The sequence below is a fragment of the Aegilops tauschii genome, chromosome 3 (genome assembly GCF_002575655.3).
Source record: "Aegilops tauschii subsp. strangulata cultivar AL8/78 chromosome 3, Aet v6.0, whole genome shotgun sequence".
Lineage (NCBI taxonomy): Eukaryota > Viridiplantae > Streptophyta > Magnoliopsida > Poales > Poaceae > Aegilops > Aegilops tauschii.
The window spans coordinates 113768936-113782157 of NC_053037.3; the positions used below are offsets into that span (position 1 = coordinate 113768936).

Consider the following 13222-nt stretch of genomic DNA (forward strand, 5'->3'; position numbering starts at 1 on the left):
CACCTTTAACTCTAGACATATAATCACTGAAGTGTTCAAGCATATCGGAATTGTGTTTCAATTGTCTACCAACATAAGCATTGAAGTTTTCTTGTTTTACAATAAAATTGTCAAACTCATCTAAGCATTGTCTAGCAGACTTATAGTGAGGAATATCACCTTCATCAAATCTATAGAGAGAATTTACCTTTACTACCTGTGTCGGGTTATCAAGACCATGTGATTCTTCAATAGGTGATGAATTAAGATCATATATTTCTTCAACAGGCGGTAAATTAAGACCATGTATTTCTTCAATAGGAGGTAAATTCTTAACATCTTCAACTTTAATACCTTTTTCTTTCATAGATTTCTTTGCCTCTTGCATATCTTCAGGACTGAGAAATAGAACACCCCTTTTCTTCGGAGTTGGCTTAGGAGTTGGTTCAGGAAGTGTCCAATTATTTTCATTTGTCAACATATTATTCAATAGAATTTCAGCTTCATCTGGTGTTCTTTCCCTGAAAACAGAACCAGCACAACTATCCAGGTGGTCTCTGGAAGCATCAGTTAATCCATTATAAAAGATATCAAGTATTTCATTTTTCTTAAGAGGATGATCAGGCAAAGCATTAAGTAATTGGAGAAGCCTCCCCCAAGCTCGTGGGAGACTCTCTTCTTCAATTTTCACAAAGTTATATATTTCCCTTAAAGCAGCTTGTTTCTTATGAGCAGGGAAATATTTAGCAGAGAAGTAATAAATCATATCCTGGGGACTACGCACACAACCAGGATCAAGAGAATTAAACCATATCTTAGCATCACCCTTTAATGAGAATGGCAATATTTTAAGGATATAATAGTAGCAAGTTTTCTCATCATTAGTGAACAGGGTGGCTATATCATTTAATTTAGTAAGATGTGCCACAACAGTTTCAGATTCATAGCCATAAAAGGGATCAGATTCAACCAAAGTAATTATATCAGGGTCGACAGAGAATTCATAATCCTTATCAGTAACAAAGATAGGTGAAGTAGCATAAGCAGGATCATATTTCATTCTAGCATTTAGAGATTTTTGTTTCAGCTTAGCTAATAATTTCTTAAGATCACTTCTATCATTGGAAGCAAGAAAGTCTCTAGCAGTTTCTTCATCCATAACATAGCCCTCAGGCACAACAGGCAATTCATATCTAGGGGGAGAATCTTCATCATCACTTTCATCAATATTATCAGTTTCAATAATTTCATTCTCTCTAGCCCTAGCAAGTTGTTCATCAAGAAATTCACCAAGTGGCACAGTAGTATCAAGCATAGAAGTAGTTTCATCATAAGTATCATGCATAGCAGAAGTGGCATCGCCAATAACATGCGACATATCAGAATTAATAGCAGAAGCAGGTTTAGGTGCCGCAAGCTTACTCAAAACAGAAGGTGAATCAAGTGCAGATCTAGATGGTAGTTCCTTACCTCCCCTCGTAGTTGAGGGATAAATTTTTGTTTTCGCGTCTTTCAAGTTCTTCATAGTGACCAGCAGATATAAATCCCAAGTGACTCAAAGAATAGAGCTATGCTCCCCGGCAACGGCGCCACAAAATAGTCTTGATAACCCACAAGTATAGGGGATCGCAACAATTTTCGAGGGTAGAGTATTCAACCCAAATTTCTTGATTCGACACAAGGGGAGCCAAAGAATATTCTCAAGTATTAGCAGTTGAGTTGTCAATTCAACCACACCTGGATAATTTAGTATCTGCAGCAAAGTATTTAGTAGCAAAGTAGTATGGAAGTAATGGTAACGGTAGAAAAAGTAATATTTTTGGGTTTTGTAGTGATTGTAACAGTAGCAACGGTAAAGTAAATAAGCAAAGAACAATATGTGAAAAGCTCGTAGGCATTGGATCGGTGATGGAGAATTATGCCGGATGTGGTTCCTCATGTAACAATCATAACATAGGGTGACACAGAACTAGCTCCAATTCATCAATGTAATGTAGGCATGTATTCCGAATATAGTCATACGTGCTTATGGAAAAGAACTTGCGTGACATCTTTTGTCCTACCCTCCCGTGGCAGCGGGGTCCTAGCGGAAACTAAGGGATATTAAGGCCTCCTTTTAATAGAGTACTGGACCAAAGCACTAACACATAGTGAATACATGAACTCCTCAAACTATGGTCATCACCTGTTGTGGTCCCGATTATTGTCACTTCGGGGTTGCCGGATCATAACACATAGTAGGTGACTATAGACTTGCAAGATAGGATCAAGATATCACATATATTCATGAAAACATAATAGGTTCAGATATGAAATCGTGGCACTCGCGCCCTAGTGACAAGCATTAAGCATAGCAAAGTCATAGCAACATCAATCTCAGAAGATAGTGGATACTAGGGATCAAACCCTAACAAATCTAACTCGATTACATGATAAATCTCATCCAACCCATCACCGTCCAGCAAGCCTACGCTGGAATTACTCACGCACGGCGGTGAGCATCCTGAAATTGGTGATGGAGGATGGTTGGTGATGATGACGGCGACGGATTCCCCTCTCCGGAGCCCCTAACGGACTCCAGATCAGCCCTCCCGAGAGAGTTTAGGGCTTGGCGGCGGCTCCGTATCGTAAAACGCGATGAATCTTTCTCTCTGATTTTTTTCTCCCCGAACGTGAATATATAGAGTTGGAGTTGAGGTCGTTGGAGCTCCAGGGGGCCCACGAGGCAGGGGGCGCGCCCTCCACCCTCGTGGAAAGGGTGTGGGCCCCCTGGCCTTGATTCTTTCGCCAGTATTTTTTATTATTCCCAAAAATAATCTCCGTGAAGTTTCAGGTCATTCCGAGAACTTTTGTTTCTGCACAAAGATAACACCATGGCAATTCTGCTAAAAACAGCGTCAGTCCGGGTTAGTTCCATTCAAATCATTAAAGTTAGAGTCCAAAACAAGGGCAAAAGTGTTTGGAAAAGTAGATACGACGGAGACGTATCAAGCATATGATCGTTCAGTTTATTGCTATTGTTTTCTTGAATGTCAAATACATGTTCCTTCGACCATGAGATCATGCAACTCCTGGATACCAGGGGAATACCTTGTGTGCTATCAAACGTCACAACATAACTGGGTGATCATAAAGATGCTCTGCAGGTATCTCCGAAGGTATTTGTTGAGTTTGCATGGATCGAGATTGGGATTTGTCACTCCGAGTTTCAGAGAGGTATCTCTGGGCCCTCTCGGTAATACACAACATAATAAGCTTGCAAGCAAAATGACTAAGGAGTTAGTTATGAGATGATGTATTGTGGAACGAGTAAAGAGACTTGCCGGTAACGATATTGAACTAGGTATAGAGATACCGACGATCGAATCTCGGGCAAGTAACATACCGATAGATAAAGGGAATAACATATGTTTTCATAATGGTTCGACCGATAAAGATCTTCGTAGAATATGTAGGAACCAATATGGGCATCCAGGTTCCGCTATTGGTTATTGACCGGAGAGGTGTCTCGGTCATGTCTACATAGTTCTCGAACCCGTAGGGTCTACACACTTAACGTTCATTGACGATATAGTATTATATGAGTTATATGATTTGGTGAACGAATGTTGTTCGGAGTCCCGGATGAGATCGCGGACATGAAGAGGAGCTCCGGAATGGTCCGAAGGTAAATATTGATATATAGTATGAAGCTATTCGGACATCGGAAGAGTTTCGGAGTGCACTGGGTAGTCATCGGGTCGCCGGAAGGGGTTCCGGACACCCCCGGAGGTCTATGGGCTTAATGGGCCAAGGGGAGAGATACACCAGCCCACAAGGTGGCTGGCGTGCCCCTCTCCCTGGCTGCCGGCCCTAGGGAAGGAAAGGGAGGGCTAGCCCCTCCTGCCTTCCCCTTCTCATGGGAGAAAGGAAAGGGGGGCGCCACCCTCCCTTGCCTTTCCCCGCGCGCCTAAAAAGGCAAGGGGGCGCGGCTAGGGCAAGACCCCAAGTGGGATTCGGCCCCACTTGGGGCGCCTCCTTGGATGCTCCTCCCTCCCCCATCTATATATAAGTGGGAGGGAAGCGCCAGACAAAGACATGACAATCTCTTAGCCGTGTGCGGCGCCCCTCTCCATAGTTTTGTCCCTCGGTCATATTTTCGTAGTGCTTAGGAGAATCCCTATGGAGATAGCATCACCATCACCGTCACCATGCCGTCGTACTGCCGGAACTCATCCATTACTTAACCCGTCTTGCTGGATCAAAAAGGTGAGGACGTCACCGAGCTGAACATGTGATGAACACGGAGGTGTCGTACGTTCGGTACTTGATCGGTTGGATTGCGAAGAAGTTCGACTACATCAACCGCGTTACTAAACGCCTCCACTTATGGTCTACGAGGGTACGTAGACACACTCTCCCCTCTCGTTGCTATGCATCTCCATGGATAGATCTTGCGTGTGCGTAGAATTTTTTTGTTTTCCATGCAACATTCCCCAACAGGGGAACCAGAGCCGAAGCCGGTTGCTCATTCTAGGAAGAAGAAGATATCCGCCAGGAGGGGAAGAGGCAGCAATAAGCGCGGAAGGAACTAGTCATCTTCCTCCTTTTCTTATGTAACTCGACTAGTGGTCATTTTCTTATGTCAAACTTGTTATGTCGTCGAACTTATAGGCTTTGTTGAACTTGTTATATCATTGAACTTGTAGCAATGTTGAACTTGTTATATCATTGAACTAGTGGTCCTTCTTTAAGTTCAATGTATGTGTTAGTTGATCCTAATTTCTTAATCGTTTTCATATTACTTCATCAAATTGTCATAAGCTTTATATATTACTTCATCAAAAATCTGGAATGCAAATGTGCAGGTGTTGTTTACCTTCTGCCTCTTGACACATGTGTGACGCCTAGAACCTTGTGTACCTCCTTGTTGGCTTGTGCTTGCATCATTTGTCTTTGACCTCTTTCTTGGTTTGGTACATTTTCTTTTATTATGGCCCTGACCTTTGCATTCCCCACAACGGGACCTCTCACGAGGCTCTTGGAATTGGCCGTTGCACGATTCGCAGCCGCCACCATGGCCCCATCCGTCCATGTCGCCTCTAAGACGCTTTGTCTTATGTCTACCCCATTTAACAACCTTCCAATCCGGATCCGGCCATAGTTGAACTCCATGGTACTCCGGCCATTGTGATTGGTCAAAGTATGAGTGAAATCGGGGAGCCCATGTATTCTTGACTGTCATGATTGAGAACTCCGAGAGCCTCACGGTGAGAGGGTGATTGACGTCCACATTCCTAACGCGACCGGCGGTATACAAGTGTGAGCATGGGAGATGAAGCAACAGTGGCCTCCCGCAAGAGCAATCACACTTTGTTAGGGAGACCTTGAAAGCCTGACCTCCATGTTAGCAGCCATCGTTTGTGGTTCCTCCTGGCTCTTTCACTTCATACAACTGATTGCTTGTATCCGCGTCAGTATTTCCCCAAAGAGGAAGGGAGGATGCAGTACAACTACGGTAGGAGTTTCCCTTAGTTATGAAACCAAGGTTATCGAACCAGTAGGAGAACCAAGCAACACTATGTAAACGGTACCTGCACACAAAGAACAAAACCTCGCAACCCAACGCGTAAGAGGGGTTATCAATCCCTCCCCGGTAAAAAGATAGATTAAATAGTATGAGTTTGGATAGATAGATCTGAATAAACACGAAATAAAAGATGCAAATAAAAACTACAGTAAGGCATTTTTGGATTTTGGGAATAATAGATCTGAAAACAAATGCGGCAAAAGATAGATCGGAAAGCAATATGATGAAAGATAGACCCGGGTCCGTAGATTTCACTAGTGGCTTCTCTCAAGAAAATAGCATACAGTGGGTAAACAAAATACTGTTGGGCAATTGATAGAAGATCAAATAATCATGACGATATCCAAGGCAATGATCATTATATATGCATCACGTCCAATATTAGTAGACCGAAACGATTCTGCATCTACTACTATTACTCCACACATCGACCGCTATTCAGCATGCATCTAGTGTATTAAGTTCATGGAGAAATGGAGTAATGCAATAAGAACGGTGAAATGATGTAGACAAGATCTATTCATGTAGGAATAGACCCCATCTTGTTGTCCTTAATAGCAATGATACATATGTGCCTCGCTACCCCTTCTGTCACTGGGTGAGGACACCGTAAGATCGAACTCATCAAAAAGCACCTCTTCCCATGGCAGGAAAAATCGATCTAGTTAGCCTAACTAAACCAAAGATACGAAGAAGAAATGCGAGGCTAAAAGTAATCATGCATATAAGCGATCAAACGAACACTCAAATAATATTCATGGATAGAAGCAGATCATAAACTCGATCTTCATCGGATCCCAACAAACACACGACAAAAAGTCATGACATCAAATAGATCTCCAAGAGACCATTGTATTGAGAATCAAAAAGAGAGATAAAGCCATCTAGCTACTGCCTATGGACCCGTAGGTCTATGGTGGACTACTCACGCATCATCGGAGAGGCACCAATGAGGATGACGAATCCCTCCGTGATGGTGTAGATTGGATCTCGTCGTTCTGGAACTTGCAGCGGCTGGAATTGTGTTTCGTCTGCTCCCCTAGGGTTTATGGAATTTCCAGGGATTTATAGAGCAAAGAGGCGGTGGAGGAGACCCCCATGGGCCCCATTACCCATCAGGGCGCGCTAGGGGCCTCTGACGCGCCCTGATGTCTTGTGGGCCCCACGGGCCTCCCCCCAGGTGCTTCCTTGGCTCCCAAGTTGTCTTGTGGTCCAAAAAATTCTCCAAAAAGTTTCTTGGCATTTGGACTTCATTTGGTGCTGATATTCTGTGAAGTAAAAAAACAAGCAAAAAACAGCAACTAGCATTGCGCACTATGTCAATAGGTTAGTCCCAAAAAATGATATAAAGTTGCTATAAAATGATTGTAAAACATCCAAGAATGATAATATAATAGCATGGAACAATAAAAAATTATAGATAAGTTGGAGACGTATCAGCATCCCCAAGCTTAATTCCTGCTCGTCCTCGAGTAGGTAAATGATAAAAACAGAATTTTTGATGCGGAATGCTGCCTAACATGTTCATCACATATTCTTTTCTTTTGTAGCATGGACATTTTGAATTTTAGATGATTCAAAGCAATAGTCTATATTTGACATGAAGACTTCAATACTCAAGCATATCAACAAGCAACCATGTCTTTGAAAATATCAACACTAAAGAAAGTTATCCCTAACCCATCATGCTCAATAATTGACCCATTCATGAAACACACTCGAATATTAGCTACATCCAATGCTCAAGTACAATCAGAGTGCCCCTTATTTGGTGTTTTATAAGAGAAGATGGAGACTCAAATAAAATAAAAATTGCATAAAGTAAATAGATAGGCCCTTCAAAGAGGGAAGTAGGGATTTGTAGAGGTGCCAGAGCTCAAAGCTTAAATTTGAGAGATAAAATATTTTGAGAGGCATGCTTTTCCCGTCAACGAAACGACCGAGGAATTCCCAACACTTTCCATGCTAGATATACCATAGGCGGTTCCCAAACATAAAAGAAAGTTTATTCCTTTTTCCACCATTCTTTCACACTCCACGGCTAGCCGTATCCACGGGTACCGTCCATACCAACACTTTCCATGGAACTTATTATTTGACAACATAAAGTATATTCATTTTTCATTTCAGGACTAGGCACCCCTATTACCGCCGTACTCTCGTGCAATGACAAGTGAATAAACACTCATCTTGAGAATAACACATCTAGCATGGAATATATTGGCCACCCCTGCCGCTTCATGAGCGGTACGGGCACACAAAAAGGAAATTCATTTTGAAAATTAGAGTTGGCACATACAAATTTGCTTAGAACGGCACGGAAATACCACATATAGGTAGGTATGGTGGACTCATGTGGCAAAACTGGGTTTAAAGGTTTTGGATGCACAAGTAGTATTTCTACTTAATACAAGTGGAGGCTAGCAAAAAATTGAGAAGCAACCAATCAAGAAACGAAAAATCTCATAAACGAGCGTTAAGCATAACTAACACTGAATAATGGACCACAAGTAGGATGTAATTTCATTGCATAACTATTGACTTCCGTGCTTGCATAGGGAATCACAAACATTAACACCAATATTCTTACTAAAGCATGATTACTCACCAACATGACTCACATATTACTATCATCATATCTCAAAACTATTACAAGGAATCAGGTTTAATTTGTCCAATGATCTTCCTGAAAGTTTTTATTATATCCCTCTTGAATATCTATCACTATGGGACTAGTTTCATATGTTGCAATTACTTTTGACAAGCTCAAACATATTTAAGTGAAGAACATGAGCATAAAGATTTTCATCTCTCAAAATAATATAAGTGAAGAATGAGAGAATTTCTTTAAAAGAAATACTAACTCTCAAACAAATCTAAGTGAAGCATAACAGTGTTTATTCAAAAATAATAAAGCACACCGTGCTCAAAAAGGTATTAATAAAGAACTAGAGCAATTCCCATAGCTCAAAAAATTTAAGTGAAGCATATAGAGCAATTCTAACAAATCATAGCATAATTTTGGCTCTCTCAAATAGGTGTGTTCAACAAGGATACTTGTCACAAAGTAAAAAGTAAAACAAGCAAAGACTCAAATAATACAAGACGCTCCAAGCAAAACTCATGATATGTGACGAATAAAAATAAACTCGAAGTAAAATTACCGATGGTCGTTAGAAGAAAGAGGGGATGCCTTCCGGGGCATTCCCAAGCTTAGTTGCTTGGCTCTCTTTGGATATTAACTTGGGGTGCCATGGGGCATCCCCAAGCTTAGGCTCTTAACACTCATTATTCCTTCGTCCATCGTGATCTCACCCAAAACTTGAAAACTTCAATCACACGAAACTTAACAAAACCTTCGTGTGATCTGTTAGTATTTTTTGGATCAAAACTAGGGGATTGGAGGAGATTACCTTGAGGAAGGGTTGGGTTCCAAATCCACGGAGAAAATCTTCAAATTTGGAAGATTTGGAAAAGGATTTGTGACGGGGGGGGGGGGGGGGGGCAAATCACAGGGGGTGGGGTTGGGGGTGTGTGGGGGAGGGCTAGGGAACTAGTAACAAGGTGTGCAGCGCCTAAGAGCTAGGCGCTGCACATAACAAGTGTGGTGCCTAGCTCGCAGGCACGACACTTTACACGTGTGGCGCCTAGCTCTGAGGCGCTGCACTACTGGGTGTGGGCAGCGGGGGTGCCATGCTGGCCAGAAGTGTAGCGCGTGAGTGCCAGGCGTTGCACTATAGAGTGTGGCGCCTCCATGTCGGGCGCCACACAAAACGGTCAGTTGAGCGAAAAAATTTCACAAGCAGTTCAATTTGTGAATTAATTTCATCCACGGGTCAATTTTTTCGTTTTTGCCACACAAAAGAGCAAACTTATGGGGAAATGCAACTGGTCTAAGGAAAACGCTGAGGAGGGCACGAAAAACTGATCCAACTTAGTAAAAATGCTGAAACACCCCAACCCGGTGCTCTGAGCCATTCGACCTGCCTGAACAGCTCGAACTCGGGCGACCCGGCTCTGACGGAACTGCCTGACCAGCTGGCCCCATAAGCAGTGGGCACTGCAGATGTAGCAACAAACTCGACTGGCACGAGCGAAACAGGCCACCATGAGGCCAACTATCCAGACCGGCTGGATGGTTCTCCGCACAGCCGACTAGAGGGCCCTCTCCACAGCCGGCTAGACGTAGCGTCAGGGCACGCGAATGCTGTAGCACACGAGCCACACGTGTGTACCCATGTGGGGTCAACAAAACAGCTCGAAAGGGCCACATGCGTGAGCCGACACCTTGACCGCAACGCATGCCCCTACTGTAGCGACTGACCCAGCCCGGCACGGGGCGAGGATGCTAGCAGGCGGGTCCGGCCAGCCCGTCGCGCGTCGGCCAGCCGCGCGGGGTCTTTCTCGCGGGTGACGCCGCCCAATGACGGTGGCCCTAGGCATGCCCCCGCGCTCTACCCATCATCAAACTTCCAGCATGGTCACCCTGGTGCGAGCCATCCGGGCAGATCGGATGGCTCGCATCGCTGCTCCTACCGCAAGCAATCTGGTAATGCTCGGCCCACCCCTCATGGACGCGCACCGACTGTAGCAATCATGCACCCTCGGTCCACCCATCATCGACCTACCAGCTGGGTCACACGTGTGTGAGATTTCCAGGGAGCTTGGACGGCTTGCATCGGCCCCGAGAAGCTGCCATCGGAAGCCACAGCACGACAGATGACCAGGAGGCTCTCTTTGCCCGCTAGCATCCCATGAGGGCGGGTACTCCACCATCCTTTATAGGAGTAATAATGTGGTGTGGCTTTGGTGTAGACGGTGAATAAGAATGATTTTTTTCCTTTGTAGTTCCTTGTGTGAAGCAACAATTTCAAATAAGATATCTTTGTTATTTAGTAGGGTGTTTCGTTATATAAGGTTAAAGAATTGAATAAAGAATATTTTATTTCATATGTACAATAAATTATGTGCATTTCTATGTACATTATCACTTGTGGCTTGGAATGCTCATCCGTAATCGAAATAAATAGAATATATGTGCACATATCTTCAGTTGACGACTATTAATTTGGTGGATCTAAAAAAATAAAATAGGTATAATATATTCATATTATATATAGAAATTCACTTGGTAGCTATTAATTACGAAAATCTCACCAAATCACTAGTTTAATGTGATAAACCACTATAAAAGGCTTGCCCATTTCTTTTGTTATCGTCAGAACTTACATATCATACAAAAATCAACAATGCATTCCTTCAGCACAAACAACTAGTTGAAATGAGGACTACCCATGTGTGGCTTGTTGCCCTAGTCTTTCTTGTGCTAGCATCAGGTACTCATTTGTTCATGTAACACATTTGTGCATAATCTCTCCCAACAAATAATGGTCATGTTGTGATTGTCCCTTTTCTTCATCACGAGATTTTGCAGATGTGGTAGTGGAGGCAACAAGAGATAGCATTAAATTTGTCACATGTGTGTCAAAACAATTGACAAATCCACCATGTGATAACAAAACTTGCGAAGACGCATGCTCCAAACGTACAGGGCAATACAAATCTGGCGAGTGTGCTGCCGAGGGGTGCAAGTGCACATTTTGCGTAGACCATCCTCCAGCCATCCACAGTAATAAAAAAATGGGTACTAACTAGCTAAGATTGGATAGTGTGTTGAGCGAATAAGAGAAAAAATCACAAATGGTGTAGCAGCAAGGTTGTTCACACGTATAAGCCATATGAAGAGGGATAAGTAGTCTTGCTTCTTGAATTATCTTGCATTAAGAAGTGGTGTCTAAAATTTGAAGAAGTGGTCTATAAAATGTGCGTGGTTGATTATTTTCATTGTTTTTATTAATTGTGATGTGAATTCATGTAGACTGTGAATGAGAACCAATTTTTTTCCTTTGGACTTCCTAGTGCAAAGACAAATTTCAAATTCAGATATCTTTTACTCCCTCAATTCCAGAAAACACAAGGTGGGTTAGTTTTCTGAAAAGTCAAACATGCGCGTGTTGACCAAGTTTTCTAAATTATTTTCATTGTTTATCTATTAGGTATTGCAATATGTTGATTTTTTTGACAAAGGGAATATATTAATATCGTGGAGATATCAATTACACCGAGCATCTGGAACAACGCAATACCCTAATGTCACTACAGATGCACACAACCAAAAAAAATAAGAAGCTAGAAAAGAAAAGTCCCGCTATAGTGATCTAGTCCTTGAAGCAGCAGTACAAACACCACCAAGACAACACTTGAAGTCCAACTTCTCTAAAAACGATGCCCTCAAGAAGGAAACAATGCACAAGCACCATCGTTGCCCGATCATAGATCATAGGTTTTTCACCCTGAAGAAAATCCACTCTCTCAAAACAATGCCTTCAAAAAGGCCATTGCCAGGCACAACCAATTATGGCCAGATCTTGGATTTTCACCCTGAAAGTTAAGACCTTGAACTTCTCCAGATGTTGATATCTAATTCTATAATATTGGTCAAACATACAAACGTTTGAGTATCACAAAATCAATGCACATTATATTTTGGAATGGAGGTTGTGTTTGGTAAGGTATTTCAGACTATCTCTATATGTTGATGTAAAGCTAATGAATTGAATAAGGAATGTTTTATTTAATGTGTACATTAAATTTCTATGTATTTGGGTGTACATGGTTACTAGTGGTTTGGAATGCTCAACAATCATCAAATTAACTAGAATATATGAAACAACATGCATCACATGTGCAAAATTGAATTGGAAAGGTATTAACATGTGCGGGTGAAAGGACAATACATCAAAGGAGGATGGAGAGGACGTATATGGACACCAATCTAGCCGTGAACTCAGGTGAGAGGCCTACAAGTGCACATAGTTTAGTTCTAGCCTTTTCAAAGTAAGATTGTCGATCCCACAAAAAGTATGGGAATTGGACTTTGTCACTTATAGAGACTTATGTAGATGTGTCTGCAAGTTAGTTGTAGATGCAAAGCAAAATGAAGGCGAAAGAGTGTAATAATTTTTGAGTTGAGTGCAAAAATGAGTAATTAGCGTAAAAGAATTAAAAGAGCGCAAAGAGGCGAATATAGCATTGAGAGGATTAAAATGTTCTCAGGGAGTCCACAAGTACCATAGGTATGTGTCTAATGTAACATATGCTACTATATAGTTCTAAGTTGGATACTTGAGTCACTCTTGATATTTGTAATTGGGTTGATCTGAGTACAGAATATGTTCTACTCGAGGTAGACTTCGTACCATGCACGCCACTAACTAGTTTCCTAGCCCCGGTTCTCACTATGGTAAGTAGGGGTTTCCATGTGGACGCGGCCACACCAAGGGTTGTCATTTGTTCCCCTATCAATTGCAAAGGCATGGTAGAGAGGCTTTTACTGTCACCTCAAATTACCTCCACACCCTAACCTTTAAACTGACAGTAATATGCTCCGTGGCCTTGCGGCGAAAATGATAAGTGGGCCCCTTCACAACACTTAGAAAGGCTACTAAACCAAATATTCAACAAATAGTCGCATATCCTTATTAACATTTAAGCTCCTATACATACCAAGGTTCTTCCATATCCCCGATAACTAAGGGAACTACTCACACATAGAGACGACAAACATCATACGAATAGAGGTGGCAAACATGGTTGAAACAAACTAATAATACA

General features: G+C 42.2%; 1 long non-coding RNA gene across 1 annotated transcript; it reads left to right on the forward strand.

Annotated features, from left to right (window-relative positions):
- Positions 1–10795: 10795 nt before the first annotated feature.
- On the forward strand, positions 10796–11321 carry LOC120975394 (uncharacterized). Its single transcript, XR_005771165.3, has 2 exons — positions 10796–10884; positions 10983–11321. It is a non-coding gene; the product is annotated as an uncharacterized lncRNA (long non-coding RNA).
- Positions 11322–13222: the final 1901 nt, after the last annotated feature.